The sequence below is a fragment of the Puma concolor genome, chromosome F2 (assembly GCF_028749965.1).
Source record: "Puma concolor isolate L17-30 chromosome F2, mPumCon1.1.hap2, whole genome shotgun sequence".
In the NCBI taxonomy this organism is placed as follows: domain Eukaryota; kingdom Metazoa; phylum Chordata; class Mammalia; order Carnivora; family Felidae; genus Puma; species Puma concolor.
This window is the reverse complement of record NC_141684.1, coordinates 10,144,924-10,164,796: the sequence shown is the minus strand read 5'-3', so window position 1 is coordinate 10,164,796 and position 19,873 is coordinate 10,144,924. Positions and strand designations below refer to the sequence as shown.

The following is a 19,873-nucleotide window of genomic DNA, read 5'->3' as shown; positions in this document are numbered from 1 at the left end:
CACTGTAACAACAAACAAGCCAGCAGATTAATACAATAACCACGTTCCCTTGCTCACCTTGTAGCCCAATATGGTAGACAGGGAGCCCTGATCCACACAGTCATTTATGTATCCAGGCTTCATGCACCTTGTGGCATGACCATCTTCAACAACTGGTCTTTAGAATTGCCACAAAAGAGAAGGAGTGTGTAAAGGATCCCATGAGCAGGAAGGGTATATCAACACTTTTGCATACATTCTGACTTGTGGAACTTGGACACAGAGTCTTAATGGAATTGCAAGGGAAACTTGGAAATATGGTCTTCCCGGGTGCCCAAGAAGAAAATGAAACCGTTCAGGCCAAACACATAGCGCTGCTTCAAACACATTAAGGGAGAAGAGAGAACGAGGGCTGACCACGGACTTTTGCAAAGTTGATGGCTGACACAGAGAAGCAAAGAGAAAACATGGAGTTATTGCCCCATTATATCTTTGTATTGAACGCTGGACCATTTGCAGGTGATAATCCAGGATGGACACACCATCCTAGGCCTGCAGAATGGCCGACGAAAAACTTCTATACTTTTGTGCTGGGATATTTATGTTTGTGAGTTCAACATTTTTTTTTTAATGTTTATTTATTTTTGAGACAGGGAGAGACAGCACGAACGGGGGAGGGTCAGAGAGAGAGGGAGACACAGAATCTGAAACAGGCTCCAGGCTCTGAGCTGTCAGCACAGAGCCCGACGCGGGGCTCGAACTCACGGACTGTGAGATCATGACCTGAGCTGAAGTCGGATGCCTAACCGACTGAGCCACCCCGGTGCCCCAGAGTGAGTTCAACATTTGAAAGAGGTCTGGAAAGCTGCTGGAGCAAACCAGAGAACGGAGTATGGAACTTTCTAAGCTCTAAGAGTTTGTGAGTTTTACTAGCAAATACTATAGTCTGAGAGATGGCCTTTAATATTTTCCATTCTGTGTCTATTACTTTTAAGACTGTTGGCAATTTTTTCCCATATAATAAGATGTCACATTCATAAGAACACTTGGCAACACTCATCTCCAAAGGCTGTTCCTCACTGCCCATGGTTGCAATAGAATCAAATTAAATTCGGGAGAAAAATGTACCTTTTTATCATCCAGGAGCAAATATCTACCTAATGATAGAGCCCATGTAACATTTACACATAGATCTAAAACATTAGCATCTTGGGGAAAATGACAGAAAACTAAGAAGGTCATTTTGGCTCATTAGATCAGCTTCTTGCAAAAAGCTTCACAGACCTTGGAGCTAATTCCACATTTTTTATGTTTACCATTTCACTGACTCACTATTTTGTGAAGATTAGCTTTTCTTCAATTCCCCTAAAAAAGTCACAAAACCTCTTCTTATAAGCATGAGATATTATATGGAATACAAAGCAACAGAATAGTTTGTAGAGAGGCATTGTATCTCAAGAAATACATTTACGATGCCGGTGTGATACAGTTATTTTGTGTAGGAATTTTATATCTCAACATTCTTTCCCTTTCTGCCTTCCTTCCTCTACCTTTTGATAATTGTCATCATGAATATTATTATTTTGACAGACAGGATAATGCATGTCAGTTTCTCACCATGCTGGCATAGGGATCAAGTGAGACAACATACACGTAATCATCTTTGAAGTACGAAAATGTTGCAGTGACTCTATCACTTGGCCCTATGCAGGCAGAGTGGGCCTCTCTCCACAGCCCCGTGTGCATTGGCCCATGACAGCCTTGTCCCCTTGGACCGTATCTATCATGGAGTCAGAACTCTGGGACAGAAACGTGTTTGTGATTGGCTGGGGAAAGGGGTGCTGTGACAACACAGTGGGCATGCATGTGAAATGCGGTAGGCACCAAGTAGGGCCCCAGAATCAATCCATACCCCATCCGAACATAGAGTTGTCAATGTCCTCTATCCTTAGGCAGGAAGACATTAACTACCTCTCAGCCTACTTTCCTACTTAGGTCCATACGCTGACAAGGAGAATTTTGCTTTTGCCCCCAACTCCAGAAATGTTGGAGAAAATTCATCTGATCTGGTCAATCTCTCCCTCCACGGGAGGTTGGGAGATTAGAAAGAGCATGATATGTTTTAGACCAGAAAGATCTATTTTCTAACTTTTTCTTCCATCCTCTTTGTTGTTTTTTTCTGTCTGAGAATGGGTTGTGAGACAAGATTAACAAGTCTCCACACACCTGGATGGATAAGGGTACAGATCCAATCCATGGGCAGGTCCTTACTTTTCGATTTGGAGGAAGGTGGGAGGCAGAGGAAGAGAGAGGTTTATTTGAAAGAATTGATTCACATGTTATAGAGGCTGAGATTATAGAGGCTGCAGTCAGCAAGGGGAAATACAGGATGCCAGGTGTACAGTTTCAGTCTGAGTCCGAAGGCACGAGGATCAGGAAACCCAATGGTATAAGTTCCAATCCGAGTCTGAATCTGAAGGCAGGAAATGACCAATATCCCAGCTCAAAGACTGTCTGGCAGAAAGAATTCTTTCTTACTCCTTCTGATCCATTCAGGCTTTTGGTTGTTCTCAGTCTACACATTTCAACGTTGTTCTCATCCAGAAACACCCTGAGACACAACCCAGAATAGTTGGCACACAAAGACACAATGTCTCATCCTTTGCTAGGGAATTATTTGTCCTACGTGATTAAAGCTAGTGGTGAGACCACCGTTTGACTCCTCATCTCTTCTCAACGGGTTGGAACCCAGAGCAGAGGCGTGGTGAGGAGTTGGCTGCAGCAAGCAGAGTGGACGCCATGCTGGAGAGCCTCGGTGGTCACATGCGAGCAGAGTCGGGAAAGGCAGGCACTGGTAAAACCAACCACCATGTAGTCCTTCAACTCCACAAACACATATCCCATCCCTAGATAAGTATGCAAATAAGATAATAAGTATATGCCTAGAACATTTGTTATAGGATAAATGGTGCTAAGAGATGCGCCTACAGGACAGGAGAACTCAACCCTTGGCGCCTTCAGGGTGTATCTAGATGATCCCCCCCCAACATACTGGTTTCTTAGTTTCTTGAAAGTCTCTCCTCCAATGATCCCATCCCATCTGCATTACTCAAGCCTAGGAGCTCATCCTCAACCTCATCATCACCCATAATGAACAACCCCTATTAGTTCATGCCCCCACCCTCCGACCACCACCTTGTAAGTTCCACTCACTCATCCAATCCCTCCCCCTCCCCCTCCGCAGTGTCCACTCCACTGACCCTCCCATTGACTTTCAGCCCTTAACACTCTGTCCTCCTCCAGGGGCACCCATCTGACTCTTGATTTTGGCTCAGGTCATGGTCCCGGGGTCATGGGATTGAGCCCCAAGTCTGGCTCCGTGCCGAGTGCGGAGCCTGCTTAAGATTTTCTCTCTCTCAGGCTCCGGGGTGGCTCAGTCGGTTAAGCACCCGACTTTGGCTCCGGTCATGATCTCATGGCTCGTGAGTTCAAGCCCCCATATGGGGCTCTCTGCTGTCAGCACAGAGCCTGCTTCAGATCCTCTGTCTCCCTCACTCTCTGCCCCTCCCCCAGTAGCGTTCTCTCTCTCTCTCTCTCTCAAAAATAAATATGCACTTTAAAAAAGAAAAAAGATTCTCTCTCCCTTTGCCTCTTTCCCTCCCCCCCCTCTCTCTCAAATAAAATTAAAAAAAATACATTAAAAAAAAATTCTGTCCTCCCAACCAGTTTCAATGCTACAGTCAGTTAGCATAGACCTGTGGTTCCTTCACCCCTCTGAACCACCCCTCACTTCACTCGCTAGAAAAACCACAAAAATCAACCAATCCATTCACGCTTGCCCTTGGGCAACTGAACATGCCTGGGGAGAAAACACCCAACCACTGTTAAATTGTTAAATCGACTGATATCGATTTAAATCTATGACCAGGAAAAATCAGTCAATCAATCAATCAGTCAAACACCAGGAACTCAAAAGGGGCCTTAACACTGCTCAGCAATCATCTCAACCTTCCCTGCGTTGCTCACTCCTCCACACTCCAAATCACTATTGTAAAACTCCTCTCTCACCAAATCTTTGTCGTTGCCTCTCCTAAGCTCATTTTCAGTGGATAAGCTTGCTTTCTGCGTTGAAAATGGAAGTAATCAGATGAGAAACCCTACACCCTCGTACACATCTGCATTTCCCTCTAGGGGGTGACCGTGGATGGGCTTCCCACAATCCTATCCAAGGCAAAGTCTTCCTCTTGTGCTCTGGACTGCATCCCTCTCGACAACATCTCTCCCACCTTTATTTAATCAAACTTCTCTCTTCTCTAGACCATTTATCTCCAACAGCTAGTGCTCTATGTCCTTGCTTCCTTTTACAGCAAACCTCCTTTCAAGTGTTCACTATATTTGCTGCCTCCATTTTCTCTCCTTAAATCCATTCCAGTCAAGATTTCAACTCCTGGCACCCTCAACGAAAGTGTTCTTTTCAGGGCTGCACAAAGATACTCGCGTTGTTAATCCACTGGTCAGTTCTCGGCCTTTTTACCGGACCCATCAGCATCGGCTGACACCATTGGTTACCTCCTCCTGCTTGACTTTGACACCTCTTTCTTCATTTGGCTTCCAGGACTCCACACACCCTTTTGTGTTTCTATCTAAAGGGGTGATCATTTTTGCTCAGTTGTCTTTGCTCCTCGCTCCCTACATGTTCTTCCTGAAGTGTCCTTGCACTTGGCCCTTGATTTCCTTCTCTGTTCTGTCTCCACTGACTCCCATGTGATCCCGATCCCATCTTGTGGCTTCAAATACCAAGTATACACCAACAGCTCACAAGTTCTTATGTCCAGCCCAAGCCCGTCTTCTGAACACTAGACTCATATTTTCAACTTCACATCTCCACCGATTTGTACAAGACTTCTCAAACTAACATGTCTAAAACTTAATTCTTCATCTTTCCAACCCCCCCCAACAAAAAATGTGCTTTCATACACAGCCCTCTTTATCTCAATCCATGGGAACCCCGTCACTGTGATTTCTCAGACCAAAAACACTAAAGTTCCCCGTGACTCCTTTCTTTTACTCTCCGATGTCAGGAAATCCTACTGGCTCTACCTCCAAAATACATGCACCGCCATCTCCTCACACCTGAATGGCTTTAATAATCTCCTAACTCATCTTCCTTCTGCTACATTTGTTTTCCGGTGGTCTATTCTGGACACAGGAAGCAGAGTGGCCCTTTTCAAACATTAAGTCAGATTAAATCTCTGCTCTGCTCAAAGTCCTCCTATGGATCCCAATTTTAGAATTCTTACAAAGTCCTTACTCTAGCCTCCTGCAAGACCTTTCCTGATCTGGGCTCTGTCACTCCCTCAACCTTGTTTGCTCTCTCTATTCCAGCTACTACAGCATCCTTGCCCTTCTCTAGATATTCCAGACCTACTCCCGCCTCAGGACCTCTGTACTATCTATTACCCCTATCTGGATTATTTCTGCCCACATAAGTCCCTGGCTCACTTCCTCACCCCCACATGTCTTCACTACAATGCCACCTTCTTGGCGAGGCCTACCATGGCCGCCTATCTGAAACGGCACTCGCCCCCCTCAAGTGCCATATTCCCTCACCATGTTCCACACTTTCTTTTTCTGTAGCACTACCACCTAACGTTTTGTGAAATTTACTTATTATGTTTATATTTTGTTTCCCTCTGCCTGGAATGCAACCTCTCAAAGAAAAATACCTATGGCACCTTTTGTTCACTGATGAATTCTAAGCATTTGAAATGGAGCCTGGCACATATGAGGCACTCAGTCAACATTTGTTGAATGCAGGAATGAACTCACAGACGCATGAATAAAAATAAATAGGAATTTGTGGGTAACGGGAATAGCAATGAGGCAGGAAGGAGCCTATGGCGAAACGTGCCCAGGGAGAAACCCCTGGGAACAGAGAAGGCTAAAGACTTCTAAGGGTGAATAAAATTAAATTTTCTATCATTGCCTCACTGCACTATAGCCTTCTTTTGGTGGTTACAAAAATGGCCATGAGTTCTTTAACATATCTCCCATTGACAGGTAGGGGTCTATGTTCCCCATCCTTGAGTAAGTGCAGGCTTATGGGTGCTCCGAGCAGAGGCTGGATCACACAAGATCAATCTTATGTTTTCTGATGGGTTGTCTCAAATGGTTGCTCTGGAGATCCCCCCTCTTGGAATCCAGCCTTGCTGTGAGAAGCATTAGCCACATGAAGAGGCCATGGGTAAGCGCCCCAGTGGACAGTCCTAGCTGGGCACAGCCTTTGAGTCACACGCAGATGATTCAGGGAACCCCCCGACCCTACTCCACTCCACTGAAATTGTCACCCGCAGTTGAGGCCTCACGTATTGGGGAGTAGAGAAACCCTCTCCGCAGGGCACTGCCCGCATTCCTGATTTTTTTAAAAAACAATGACCGTAATAAGATTACTGCTGTTTCATATCATTAAGTTCCAGGCGGTTTGTGACATGGCAGTAGTAACTGGGACAAGCCCTCCTCCAGAGTCACACGTGTGACCGGTGTGACCGGAACACATGTTTGTGGAGGAGAGTCAGTGAGGGCAGAGAGTGAAGAACCAACCCAGAGAAGTGAAGAACCAACCAACTCTTGTCTAATTTAGAGACAAGAGTCTTCCAGAAGCCAAACCTCAGGGGCAGCCGTGACCGGACAGAGTACAAGTCTCTAGAAACTAGCAGAAATTTTGAGGAATCTGGACCGCATGGATGGCGCGGTAGGGGCTTGACGTCAGTGATGGCAGGGGACCACACCCTGTGTTCTGAGAGGAAAACAGAGGGTCTGCATGATTCTATGTTAGGTATTATTCAGGATCCAAGTGTGGGGTGTCGGAGATTGCCCCAGTAATCCACTGCATCTACCAGGCGACCTTATGTCTCTCCCTGGAAATCTGGGCCTCTTTCCCCCACCCTTCTCTCTCCTTTGTCTAATCCTGGGGACAAAAGAGCAGAAGTAGTCAAGTGAGTGGCTTGGGAGCCAGCTTTCTGGGTCAGATTGTCCATCTGTAAAGCAGGGAGGCACCCAATTTTCAAACAACCGATGATCCCTCATTGCCTTAGAACGCCATCAAGGTCTGCCCACTTTCATGGCCCCAACGTCACTGCTTTTTCCTCTTACCACTCTGATGCCTTTGCCTTTCTTCTTCTATCTGCACCGACTTTCCCCCCAAGTATTTGCTTCCTCTGCCGGCAATGCCCCCCTTCCCTCACTCTGTAACGTGGCCATCTGCGAAGGAATGTCCTCCGCGAGGCATGCTGAAATCTTAGTGTGAACCACTGACAGAAACCTCAACTCTCAGACTTTTTTCCCCGCTTTATTTTGAAGTAAAAGGGGGCGGGGGGAGGATGAAAGCACACCCACATCAGGAAAAATTGTTTACTTATTTATTTTGAGAGAGCAGAGGAGGGGCAGAGAGAGAAGAGAGAAGGGAGAGAGAGAATCCCAATGATGTGGGACTTAATCCCATGAACCGTGAGATCCTGACCTGAGCCGAAATCAGGAGTCAGAGGCTTAACTGACACCAAGGCACCCCTAGAGACTGTTGTCAAGAAGTGATTCCCAGGGGTCCCTGACGGGCTCCACCGATAGAGCATGTGACTCTTGATCTCAGGGTCATGTGTTCAAGCTCCATAATGGGCGTGGAGCCTGCTTTTAAAAAAATTAATAAAAATAAATGATTCCCAGCTTCTTCTCTAAGAGAAGTTTATGGTGAACAACTTCCTGCCTCCGGAGGCCTACACTGGCCGACTCCTCTCTCACTCCTTCCTCCCAGCGTACAGCGACTCATAAGGAAAAGGTCGATATCACAATTGTTGGGGCACATGTTTGTCCTTCCCACCCTAACCTCCTTGACACCTGCCAAGATGACACACACATGAACGGAGCACACACATGTGCGCACACACACATCACAGTGTGACATCATCATCTCTGACATACTATGTATTGGTTGTTGTTGTTTGTTGTCTGCTTCCCCCCCACTCCTGTCACCGAATTGTAAGCCCCCTGGGACTTAGTTTTTTGCTCACTGTTATATGTCTAGTGCGTATATTATACAACACATAATAGGATTCATTCAATATTCAACAAGTGTTGAATGCAGAAATGAATGAATGAATGTAATGAATGATGGATGGATGACTGAATGGTGAAAACAACTCACTAAACTTATAAGAGTAGAAGGGTTGCTACTTATTAATTATGCAATCTTAAGCAGGACTTAAATCTTCTAACGAATGAATGATGGGTGGGTGGATAGATGGATGGGTGGATGGATGGATAGATGGACAGATGGATGGATGGATGGAGGGTAGGTGGATGGATGGATGGTTGGATAGACGGATGGATAATGGGTGGGTGGACACATGGATGGATGGAGGGAAGATGAATGGGTGGATGAATAGATGGATGATGGGTGGATGGATGATGGAAGAACCCACTTAAGTCACTTAATCAGTAGTTCTGCTACTTCCTAGCTTCACAGTCTTAACTCAGAACTTACACCTGTGTGGGCCTCAGTATTCTCATCTGTGAAAAGGGCAGAGCAGCATTTTAAAAGAAACACAAAAGTTACAGAAGAACTAAGTCTACCCATACCTCCATGTGCAGCTCTAAACACCATCATCACCATGTAGACTTTACCTGTTCCTCCAACAGCATCTGACACTCCTCTAGATTCCTCTACACCTTCTATGTGTCCTTCTTATGCATGATCACTGAGGGCCGAGAATGTGCTGTGGAGAAGAACAGAACTTAAAGACTGACTGAGAAGAGATCCCTGGAAGACTAAAGGGGGCCTTAGGAGAAAGCTAGAAATGCACTAGGTGGCATGAGAAGGACTTTTTGACAAAATGAAGAAAATTCACAGGAAGAAAGGAAAATAGAGAAGGCAATAAGGGGAGAAAAAAGCAGTAAATGCAGCCTCGACCTTCTTGAAATCGGAAAATTATCTGCATGAAAGTGGTAGGATTTTTTAGAGCAAGGAAGGCATAGGCTGAGGGAAATTAGAAGCCCCATGGACACTAGATCCCCATGAAAAGGATGGGAAGGCATAGGGTCATTCATTACAGGCAAGGGCACAGGAGGGGATGCTTATGTGTCAGTGATTTTCCTGTGTCCCAGTAGAAACAGCAGCATTTATGTACAAAATGAACAAATTATGCAGGGCACCAGAGGCGGGTCTCAGGACTCAGCACAGTGTGGAAGCAGAGGGACCCTGTGTGTGGTCACTGGTATCCCAGTGAAGAGGAACAGTACCACCTAGCGTTCAGCAGCTTGCACCTACCTAGCTTTTAACATTTCACGACTGAAAGAATTTGAGAATCTCGTTCAGCTAAAACATATTTTGGGCTGACGTATAAACAGTCGATTCATTGCCAAGAATAAACGATGCAGTCATTCCTTTTATGCTTTGAGAGAGGAAGGATGGATTGGAAAAGAAAAAGAGGGTAAGAGGGTGTTGAGGGTTCCAATTATGGGTCAGGATACAGCCCTGCAGAGACTGTAAAGGGAGGCAATCAACCCACACAGGAGATCTCAAAGGCTTCTAATTTTGCAGAGGGCTGTCATTCAACTGGGCAAGGTTAAAGGGGACGTGTGTAGTGAGCTGTCCATTGTGCTAAGGCCTAGGGGACACAAGAGGGAGCTATGCCAAAAAACCCAAGATAGAAGTAAACATCAAGGTCTGTGGAAACAAAGAAGGGAGCAATTAACTTGACATGTATAAGGGACCGGGCAAACAGGGTCCTCTTCCCAGCTCTACCATTCCCTCACTGTGGGTCCTCAGACGAATTACCTTAAGTCTCTCCGAGCCTCAGTTTCCTCCATGAAAATGATGATGGTAATAATGACCACACCGTTATTGCAAGGATTAAAAAATGTATTTGAAAGAACCTAACACAATGCCTAACACCTACAAATATTCACTAAATGTGAATTCCTATTGTAGAGGAGGCTTCAGGGAAGGTGTCATTGGACAAGTGACTTTTGAGCTAGATCTAAAAGAAGTAAGAGTTTCATTTTCTCATCTGAAGAACTCTATCCCCCCTTAATTGAAGGAATAACTCGAGATGGATGTGCTTGGAGCAGTGAGGACTGATCGATGTATGTACCCCTCCTTCTAGACAGATAAATGACTTACTACAAGATGTCAGTGGGTGACAGCTGTCACAGGCAGATCACCCAGACCTCCCAAAGAACAAGCAGGTTACGCCCAGGTGGAGATAGCATACTTTCTGTTGCCAATCACCCTTCTCTGCAGAGCCATGGGTTGAGATTGCAGGCTGTGTCCCTGAGGGTGTTCACAGGCTGTGGCTGAAAACGGCAGGTCAGGGAGGTATTTACTACAGACAGCAAGAAAGGTTATTCTTGCACTTTCTGAGAGCAATCTGCTGTTTTTCTGCCTCTAATGGATTCGGAAGGCATTGTCACTGCAGAAGACCAGGCTGATTCCACCCCAAAGATACTTCTCAACAGCACCTGTGCTTTCCCGGCTGGTGCACAAGACACATTTAAAAATTCCTCGGCTTTAACGATGGAACTTGCAGATTCTTCCACATCCTAATCGATAATCACAGGAACACTTCAGGAAGGAAGAAATAGGTATCTGTTGTGAAAATGAACAGGCTTCTTTCCCTACACACGGCCAAGAGCAGGAAACCAGTTCTGCACATCTCTGTCTTGCTTAGAGCGCCACCTGCCGGTCCAGAGAGGTGCCTTCCTACCCAGGAGATCTTTTTCCTGTAGGAATCCTACAAAATTCATGCTCCTTCACAACCAAGAAAAACAGAGATCAGCACTGTACTAGGCATCAGTACATGCCAAAGTGCAAGTGACACATGCAACCTAAGAGACATCTTATTTCCAGCTAGGAGGGCAGGAAGAGACATCAGAGCAAAGAAATCAATTTGTGAATATATCAAAGTTAAACTTAACTCAATGTGAAAGCAATAATCGAGCCCAGCAATATGTGCCTAGCGTCGTTAGGTGCTGATAATACTGAAGGGGATACAGTGTTTTACCATCACAGAGCCAACTTCAATAATGAGTGACAATTAAAATACAGAGTGAGAGGGGCGCCTGGGTGGCTCAGTCAGTTGAGCGGCCGACTCCGGCTCGGGTCATGATCTCGCGGTCTGTGAGTTCGAGCCCCACGTCGGGCTCTGTGCTGACAGCTTGGAGCCTGGAGCCTGCTTCAGATTCTGTGTCTCCCTCTCTCTGCACCTCTCCTGCTCACTCTCATGCTCTGTCTCTGTCTCTCAAAAATAAATAAACATTAAAAACATTTTTTTAAATAAAATAAAATAAAATAAAATAAAATAAAATAAAATAAAATAAAATAAAATAAAATACAGAGTGAGGGGGCGCCTGGGTGGCTCAGTTGGTTAAGCGTCCGACTTCAGCTCAGGTCATGATCTTGCAGCTCGTGGGTTCAAGTCCTACATCGGGCTCTGTGCTGACAGCTCAGAGCCTGGAGCCTGCTTCGGATTCTGTGTCTCCCTGTCTCTCTGTGCCTCTACCACTAGCGCTCTCTCTCTCTCTCTCTCTCTCAAAAATAAATAAATATTTTATAACTGTTTAATAAAAAAAAAAATAGAGTGATCATGTGACCCAATTATAAAGAGTATGAAGGAAGCCTAAAGAAGACAGAAGGTTGAGGGGTCTCCGAGTACAGTTCTTAAAAAGCTAGACAGGTAAAGGCAAAAAGAGGGAATGAAAGAGGCATTCAGTTTGTGGGGATTAATAGATATATTTAGGGGTGTAGATCAGAGCAGGGGTCATCCAGGGGGTGCCTCAAATCACTGATGGGGAGGCCCCAGCCGCACAGCTTGTACCGTATCCCCGCATGCCCCAGCCAGGGCTGAGTGGACTAGGAGGGAGCACATTACCCAGCCTGAGCTGGGGTGTTAGAACAGAGACTTCAGGGTCTCTGATTGGGAAGAAAGGCGTCTAACTTGAGATGCCAAGAAGCCAGGACTGGCTGTGCAGGTGAAGCAGAAGAGAAATGAAGTCTTCAGGAGGAAAAAAAAAAAAGTTGCATTCGGGTTCAGCACCTCTCTGCTACTGTCGTCTCTCTCCTGGGTTATTTTAGGAGCCTCCTAACACGCATCCCTGCCTCTGCCCTCGCCCCTCTCAGTCTCCTTTACAGCAGGAGGTGACTCCGTCCCGACTCTAACCAGACTCCTTCAGTCCCTCCTTAATTGTGTCCTAGTGTCAGACCTCAGAGTCGAGACCTAAAACAGTTCAAAAAACCCATATGGCCGCCCCCAGTATCACCGATCTAATCTCCAGCTAACTTCCCTCTGGCTCACTCTGCCCCTCCCCCCAGGCCTCTCTGCTGTTGCTGGAAATGCTGCCTCAGGGCCTTTGTGTTCCCTCTGCTCTCAGCCTGGAATCTCTTCCTCCAGAGAGCCCGAGGGCCGGTAATGCAGGCATTCACCCCTTTAAGGTTTGTTCGAGTATCAGGGCACCAGGGTGGCTCAGTCCATTGAATGTCAGACGCTTGATTCCAACTTGGATCATGATCTCACGGCTTGTGGGATCCAGCCCCAAGTTGGGCTCTGTGCTGACAGTGAGGGATTCTCTTGGGATTCTCTCTCTCTCTCCCCCTCCCTCTCTCTCTCTGCCCCCCCCCCCCCCCGCACGTGTGTGCTCTCTCTCTCTCTCTCAAAATAAATAAACTTAAAAGAAAAGATTTGTTCAAATATCAACTTTTCAGTGAGATCTCTCTTTATTCCCCAATTAAAAATTAAAACGCTGGGGCGCCTGGGTGGCGCAGTCGGTTAAGCGTCCGACTTCAGCCAGGTCACGATCTCACGGTCCGTGAGTTCGAGCCCCGCGTCGGGCTCTGGGCTGATGGCTTGGAGCCTGGAGCCTGTTTCCGATTCTGTGTCTCCCTCTGTCTCTGCTCCTCCCCCGTTCATGCTGTCTCTGTCTGTCCCATAAATAAATAAAAACGTTGAAAAAAAAAATTAAAAAAAAAAAATTAAAACGCTGTATAATATCTCCTACCCCCTGTCCTTGCTGTATTGTTCCTAGAACTTATCACCATCTGACACACTACAGATTTTCTTTATTTATATTGTATACTGTCTGGCTTTGACCCCACCACCACCTCCAACTGTTACTAGAATATGGGGAAGAGATTTTAACCAATTGGTTAGCTAATTAATGCTTAGTGGAGTAGATGGGTGCATGGAGAAAGCTCCTTCTGGGTCCTAATTGTTGTTCTAGCTCTTCATTCACCTGCTCCTGACCCTGCCACATACCTGCCATTGGGTCCTAAGTAACCCCTCTGCACTTTATGAGAAATTCTTCTTTGGTTGCTTAAAATAATCTCAGTTAATTTTTGTTGCATGGGCAAACTAAAAAGTCCTACTGGATAAAATGAGAGAACGGTCTTTGAAGATGCTCTATCTGAAATAACTTGTCCTCTAAATATCCCGAAGCCTTGCTCCCTTCCGTCACTTAGGTTTCCGATCAGGTGTCTCTGTTATCATAGAGGTCTTCTCTGACCACCTTCTCTAAAATAGCAACCTTCTAGAATGGATCTCAAGTGTTCTCACCACACACACACACAAAAAAAAGTACCTATGTGAAATGATGGATTTGTTAACTAGCTTGATTGTGGTAATCAAGGTATATGTACATCAAAACATCATATTGTAGAACCTAAATATATACCGTTTTTATTTGTCAATCATAGTGATATACAACTGGGAAAGAAAATAAAATGGCGCCCTTCTGTCTCCCCATCACAGGCTATTCCGACCCAAACTTCACGTCTCTTCCTAGCACATAGGGCTAGTCTGATGATATATTTATTTGCGTACCACTCCCTCCACTGGAATGTAAACTCCAGGAAAACAGAGACATAGGGTTTTTATCACTGGATCCTCTGTGTTTAGAATAGTCTAGCACCCAGCTCACACTCAGTACCTGTGTGTTCATCTACTCCATCTACACAAATACGTTTAAAATGCCACTCACCGTTCCCAGTGCTGTGGAAACACCTGCCCTGCACAAACCTATGTTCTAAGAGGAGATTTTTGTTAACTGTGAAGTGAATACACTCAGAGGTGAGAAATGCAGAGGCTGTGTTGAAGTGTTGCTGGACCTGAGAGTTGAGACAAGAACTGAACTTGAGAGACCACCATGGAGACCCTGGTGAGTCGTAGAAGGCTTTGGTTGGTTGCTTGCCCAACATCCACCTCCCCCCCCCACACACCAACAGAACACAGATTTTCTACTGGAGAACTACCCTCCCTCCAATTTCGGCAACACTAGATCGATACTACCTTCAGCTCTAGGAGCCGCGCTTCAATAGACGTAAGCAATCAGCATGTGACCCTTTGGCCACCAACGTTGGTTTGCAGTAGAACGTGTGACTCAGTTCAAACTAGCAAGGCAGGAAGACATATTTGTTGAAGCTTCTGGGCAGGAAGTGCCTCTCTTTTCCATAGGAACTAAAGGAAAGGAACCACTTTCCTGTGGATAGCCAGGTTGAAGCTGTGTGTTCCAGAACCCTTGCAACAAACATGGCTTCCAGAAGCTAAAGAATGAACAGTACAAGGTGGCATGTGGAGGGCAAAGCAACATATAGAAAATGGCAGAGTTCAGAGAATTGCCCTGATGATGTCAGAACCCCCTGGAACAAACGGCCTGAAGCACAACTTCTGAACTTTGCTGTCCTACAAGCGAATACACACCCTTTATGGATTAAACCAGTTTAGTATTTGTCAAACTAGGAAAGGAATACATGCTTGTTGAAACATGAGAAATAGTAAAAAAAATACATAAAACAGAGCTAATCAGCTGCTTCTATGTTCCTTCTCACCCTATCTTCTGAAATATCCAATATTAACAGTTGGATGTTGGTATGGGTTGGGATGTGTCTCCCCAAAATTTCCTATGTTGAAGTCTTAAGTTCCAATATCTCAGAATGTGACTCTATTTGGAGATAGGATCTTTAAAAAGGTAATTAAGTCAAAATGAGGACTATAGGTGCGCCCTAAACCAATAATATTGGTGTCTTTATAAGAAGAGATTAGGACAAACACACAAAGGGAAGACCATGTGAAGATATGAGAAGACAGCCATCTGCAAGGCAAAGAAAGAGACCTCAGAAGAAACGAATCCTTCAACACCTTGGTCTTGGACTTCTAGCTTCCAGAATTGTGAGAAAATGAATTTCTGTTGCTTAAGCCATTTAGTATATGGTACTTTGTTATAGCAGCTGTTGCAGACTAATACACATTTGTATCTTTCCACACCTACCTCCTTGCTTTCATCTACACCTACAACGTATCTACACACAACCATGGATTCTGTCTTTGTTTCTATCAAAAGATTCCTACAATACACCCGCTTTTGTCACAAAAAGCATGGGTACTGCTAAAAATCAGCTGAGACCAGTCCATCTCACCTATTTCCTAATTTTACATGCATGTGCATGTAAATAAATATAATTTCATATAAATGTCATTATATACAACTTGGGGTCTGGAGGAAGAGTTTTTTGTTTTTCTGTTTGGTTTTCTCGTTTGTTGTTTGTGTGTTTTGTTTTTGTTTTTGTTTTGGGGGGGCGGTACTGTTTTCTTTTACTTTCATTTCTTCCCCAAGGTTTGTCTCTCTTCTTTTCCTTCATACCCAAGATAAACCAAATTAACAATCTCATGTGTGTCCCAGCACCCACACTTTTCTCTGATCCATGTAATCTTTTTATTGCCAAGTTATAGCATTCCAACCCAACTGCACAATCTCTAGGAGCTGATGGCTATAACACAAAGATGTGCCTTCACCCCATCCAGTCCGGTCCCAGCGTGGATCTCATGATAGTTCACGGTGGATCTCATTATGCCTTAGGGCTCAGGGGTTAAAATGAGAGCCCCAGATGTGGACTTTGCCCAAAGCCAGAAGCAGAAGAAACATGGCTGACCACATGTGACCTTATGATTGCCTTTGTTAGCACACAAGAGACACCTGCTGGAGACCGTCAAGATTGGTGGGAAAAGTGAAATTGTGCCGTGGCTGCTGGATACCCTGTAGTAGTCAGAAAGCCCTACAAAAACTGTTTTGTTCTCCCCAATTTAACTCTCCCTGCCCCAACGTCGCGTTTAGATGATAACATGGGAACAGACTGGTCTCTGAAAACAGCTCAGACGCACTGATGGCAATCGGTTGTTACTGTCTAGTGTAAACATGACTTATCTGTGTTAACAGCAAAATTACACAACCATGTTTTTGTGCCTTTATAGATCCGTAAAGTATGAGAATGAGACAAGAAGTTCCCGTTTACCTTCCTTTTAAAGACTCGAGTTATGGAACCAGTCCTGTTGCACTTTGCTCAAGGTGATCTGTCCTCGGCAGGGTAAAGGCAGAATAGATCAGAGAGACTCCAGACCCAAGGAAGCGCTGTGAAGAGAACAGTGGAATTTCACATAGGATGGCCTCCAGGTACGTGCCATTCAGAAACCAGCTCTGTGGCCGCTAAGCTCACAGTTTTAGGCCACACATCCACACACCAGCAGCCTGTCTGTGCCCTACCAGGAGCTTTATTCTATGCAGCAACTGATTCCACCTCTTTCTCCAGCGTGAGATAAATGCTCATTCGGGCTCGCACACTAGAAATATCCTGTATTTCAGAAACAGAGTGTTGGGGTGCCTGGGTGGCTCAGTCAGTTAAGCGTCTGGTTCTTGATTTCGGCTCAGGTCCTGATCTCGTGATTTGTGGGTTCGAGCCACACATCCGGCTCTGTGCTGACAGTGTGGAGCCTACTTGGGATTCTCTTTCTCTGTCTCTCTCTCTGCCCCTCCGCTGCTTGCTCTCTCTAAGACGCATAAATAAACTTTAAAAAAGAAAGAAAGAGAAAGAAACAGGGGCGTCTGGGTGGCTCAGTCAGTTAAGCGCATCCAACTTCAGCTCAGGTCATGAACTCGCATTTCGTGAGTTCAAGCCCTGCATTGGGCTCTGTGCTGATAGCTCACAGCCTGGAGCCCACTTCAGATTCTGTGTCTCCCTCTCTCTCTCTGCCCCTCCTAGCTCATGTTTTGTCTCTCCCTCTCAAAAATAAACATTAAAAAATATTTTTTAAAGAAAGTTTTACAAAAAATAAATAAAAGAAGACAAAATGGAGGGTTTTACAAATAGATAAACTCTTCAAAAGAGATTCTGAATAAAAGATATGCACAGGTTAACACATGTGAAGATGGAAAAAAAAACAATGATAATCCTCTCAAGCAACAAGTGCAAATCAGAACCATAATAAAATATTTGGGGTCAAGAAAACAGCAAAATAAAAGATAATGTAGTGTTGGTGAAAATACAGGGAAACTGGATTGTCACACAGTCGATGGGAGAATAAATTCGTACAAGCTTTCCAAAAAGCAATTTGATAATTCATAAGCAAATAAACACATGACTACTTTTGAACTGCAACTCTGTTTATGGATGTTAATTCTGGTATACAAATATTTATTGTCTTAGTAAGCTGTTCATAATACACGAGGCTGTTAGTTTTTCTTTATTTTTTAATTAGGCTTCAGACCCAGCATGGAGCCCAACACTGGGCTTGAACTCACAATCCTGCGATCAAGACCCTGCGACGAGAACCGAGCTGAGACCACGGGTCAGAAGCTTAACCAACTGGGCCACCCAGATGCCCCAATATATGAGGTTTTTAAAAATATGAATGGAAGAAGCTTATCAATGGGGGCATCAAAGGCAAGCTGAGAACAAAGCACAAGCTGACACGCCACACACACCCCCCCCACACACACCAGGTGGGACACCTGTGACATTCTTCAGGCTCTCCTAGCTACCCAAGAACAAAGGAAAGGGAAAAACAAGTGGTTAACTGATAGAGATCACAGTCCTGCAGGATGAGTCTCAATCAGTCTGCAACTTAATGATTTACAAAAACAAAACAAAACAAAAAAACAGGCAATCTCCAGAAACCTACAGTCACAGTTTCCTGGAGCCCTAACATCACCCTCCCGTCCAGTGATGGGGGAAAGAAGACAAGAAGAAAATGTAAATGAAATTAAATTCCTTTGTAAACTGGAGCCCACCGGACAGATGCTTGAGGCTGGTGGAGTAGAACATTTCTCCAGCAACTCCCTACTGTCTTCATGTTAATGCTTTGCTAGGGGGAAAAAACCACCTTAGCTTGACAATAGCTGGGCCTCCAGTATCTCAGGAGTTCTCTTTAGCACACGAGGTTTCTCTTTGGAAACCTCCCTTTTGCCTTTCCCTCCCCCAACTCCACAGTATTTAACCAGTCACCCCTCACCACCCCAGTGCAGCTCTTTCTGCCCACAGGTCCTGTCCCCGGGCTCTAATGAATCGTCTTTTGCACTAAAGACCTCTTAGGAACTCCTTTTTGGCCATCGGCGCCTGACCCCCACCCTCCCTCTGAAACTTCATCACCTTCCTAGACGTAGTTTTAATCCCAAAAGGCTAGAGGGATTCAGATCATTCTAAGTGTCTACTTAGTGCACCTTTTAAAATGCTGCTAGACCCACTGGTCACCATCGAAGCTAAAATAAGGAAGACAGTAGGCTAAAGACTTACTGCATTGGTAGACCGCTAATTCACCTTGTGAGAGTCCCAGACCCCCTGCCCTGGATGTTTTTAGCCTTCTCGTGCCCTCAGCCTGGACAAAGCAGTTGGCTTTGGAGTTAGACAGACTGGTCTCACACTTGTCACTCATTATCCATGTGTCAGGTCAATTGTCAGGCTTTGGGCTTCAAGGTCCTTATCTGCAAAAGGGGGGGGGTTATGTTCCCTGCCTCGGGGGGTTCTGCAAGGATTAACTGAAAGAGTGCACATTAAGTGCCGACCATGGTGCCTGGCGCTTAGGAGTAAATGGGCAATAAATATCCCCATATGTGTGTAGTTGGGGACCGTCCAGAGCAGCAGTGAATTTCTTGGGCCTGTGATGGAGGGGCTGGCTAGTGTCTCCAGTGTCCCCTTGTGAGTGAAGCATGCGATGACTATGGTGTTCTCATGGGTCAACAGCCATTCCTGGTGCTTTTATTTTTACTGCCTTTGTAGCAGAACCTTGATAAATTACAGCTATTTGCACGAAGCTGGATTGCACAAATTGGATATCTGTGTCCATGCTTTGCTTCAATCTCATGCTGAGGTAATGTGATTATTACAAAGTGTGTGTGTGTGTGTGTGTGTGTGTGTGTGTGTGTGTGTGTGTGTGTTTATTCTTTTACTACGGTCAGGGTCTTTTCATCCATTTCTTACTTAGTAGACAGTAAAATCCTTTGGAAATAAGGACACAATGTTAGGGAAGTACTTCTTTCTTCTCTCTTTTCTTTCTTTTTTTTAACTAAAAATATTGTTTTGATGTTTACTTATTTTTGAGACAGAAAGAGACTGAGTGCGAGCAAGGGTGGGGCGGAGAGAGAGGGAGACACAGAATCTGAAGCAGGCTCCGGGCTCTGAGCTGTCAGCTCAGAGCCTGACGCGGGGCTCAAACTCACGGACTGGGAGATCATGACCTGAGCCAAAGTCAGATGTTTAACCTACTGAGCCATCCAGGTGCCCCTCTTTTTTTAATTTTCAAAATAATAATAATAATAATAATTATTATTATTATTATTTTGCATAGCACTCCTCAGTATCTGAAATGGTCGTATTTATTAAATGCTTAATTATTCACTATCTTTCTCATCCACTAGACTATGAGCTCCTTGAGGGCAGAGAGCACATCTGGTTGTTTTTTCACCCCTGTTCCTCTAGTACCTAGATCAGTATCTGGAACATAATTGGTGTTCAGTAAATACTTGTCAAAAGAGAAACGTAAAAGGAGAATATGCTTTTGTGAAAAGATTCGACCAGCCTGAACCA

General features: G+C 45.0%; 1 long non-coding RNA gene across 5 annotated transcripts in view; it reads right to left on the bottom strand.

Annotated features, from left to right (window-relative positions):
- Positions 1 to 19,873, bottom strand: part of LOC147571826 (uncharacterized) — a 114,444-nt gene that overhangs the window by 71,271 nt on the left and 23,300 nt on the right. For 4 of the 5 annotated variants that reach the window (XR_015247071.1, XR_015247068.1, XR_015247072.1 and 1 more), the window contains one exon: positions 16,310 to 16,425. This is a non-coding gene — a long non-coding RNA (uncharacterized LOC147571826). Of the gene's footprint in view, positions 1 to 8,655; positions 8,748 to 16,309; positions 16,426 to 19,873 lie in introns of all 5 variants that reach the window. The other variant, XR_015247070.1, reaches the window with a different exon arrangement.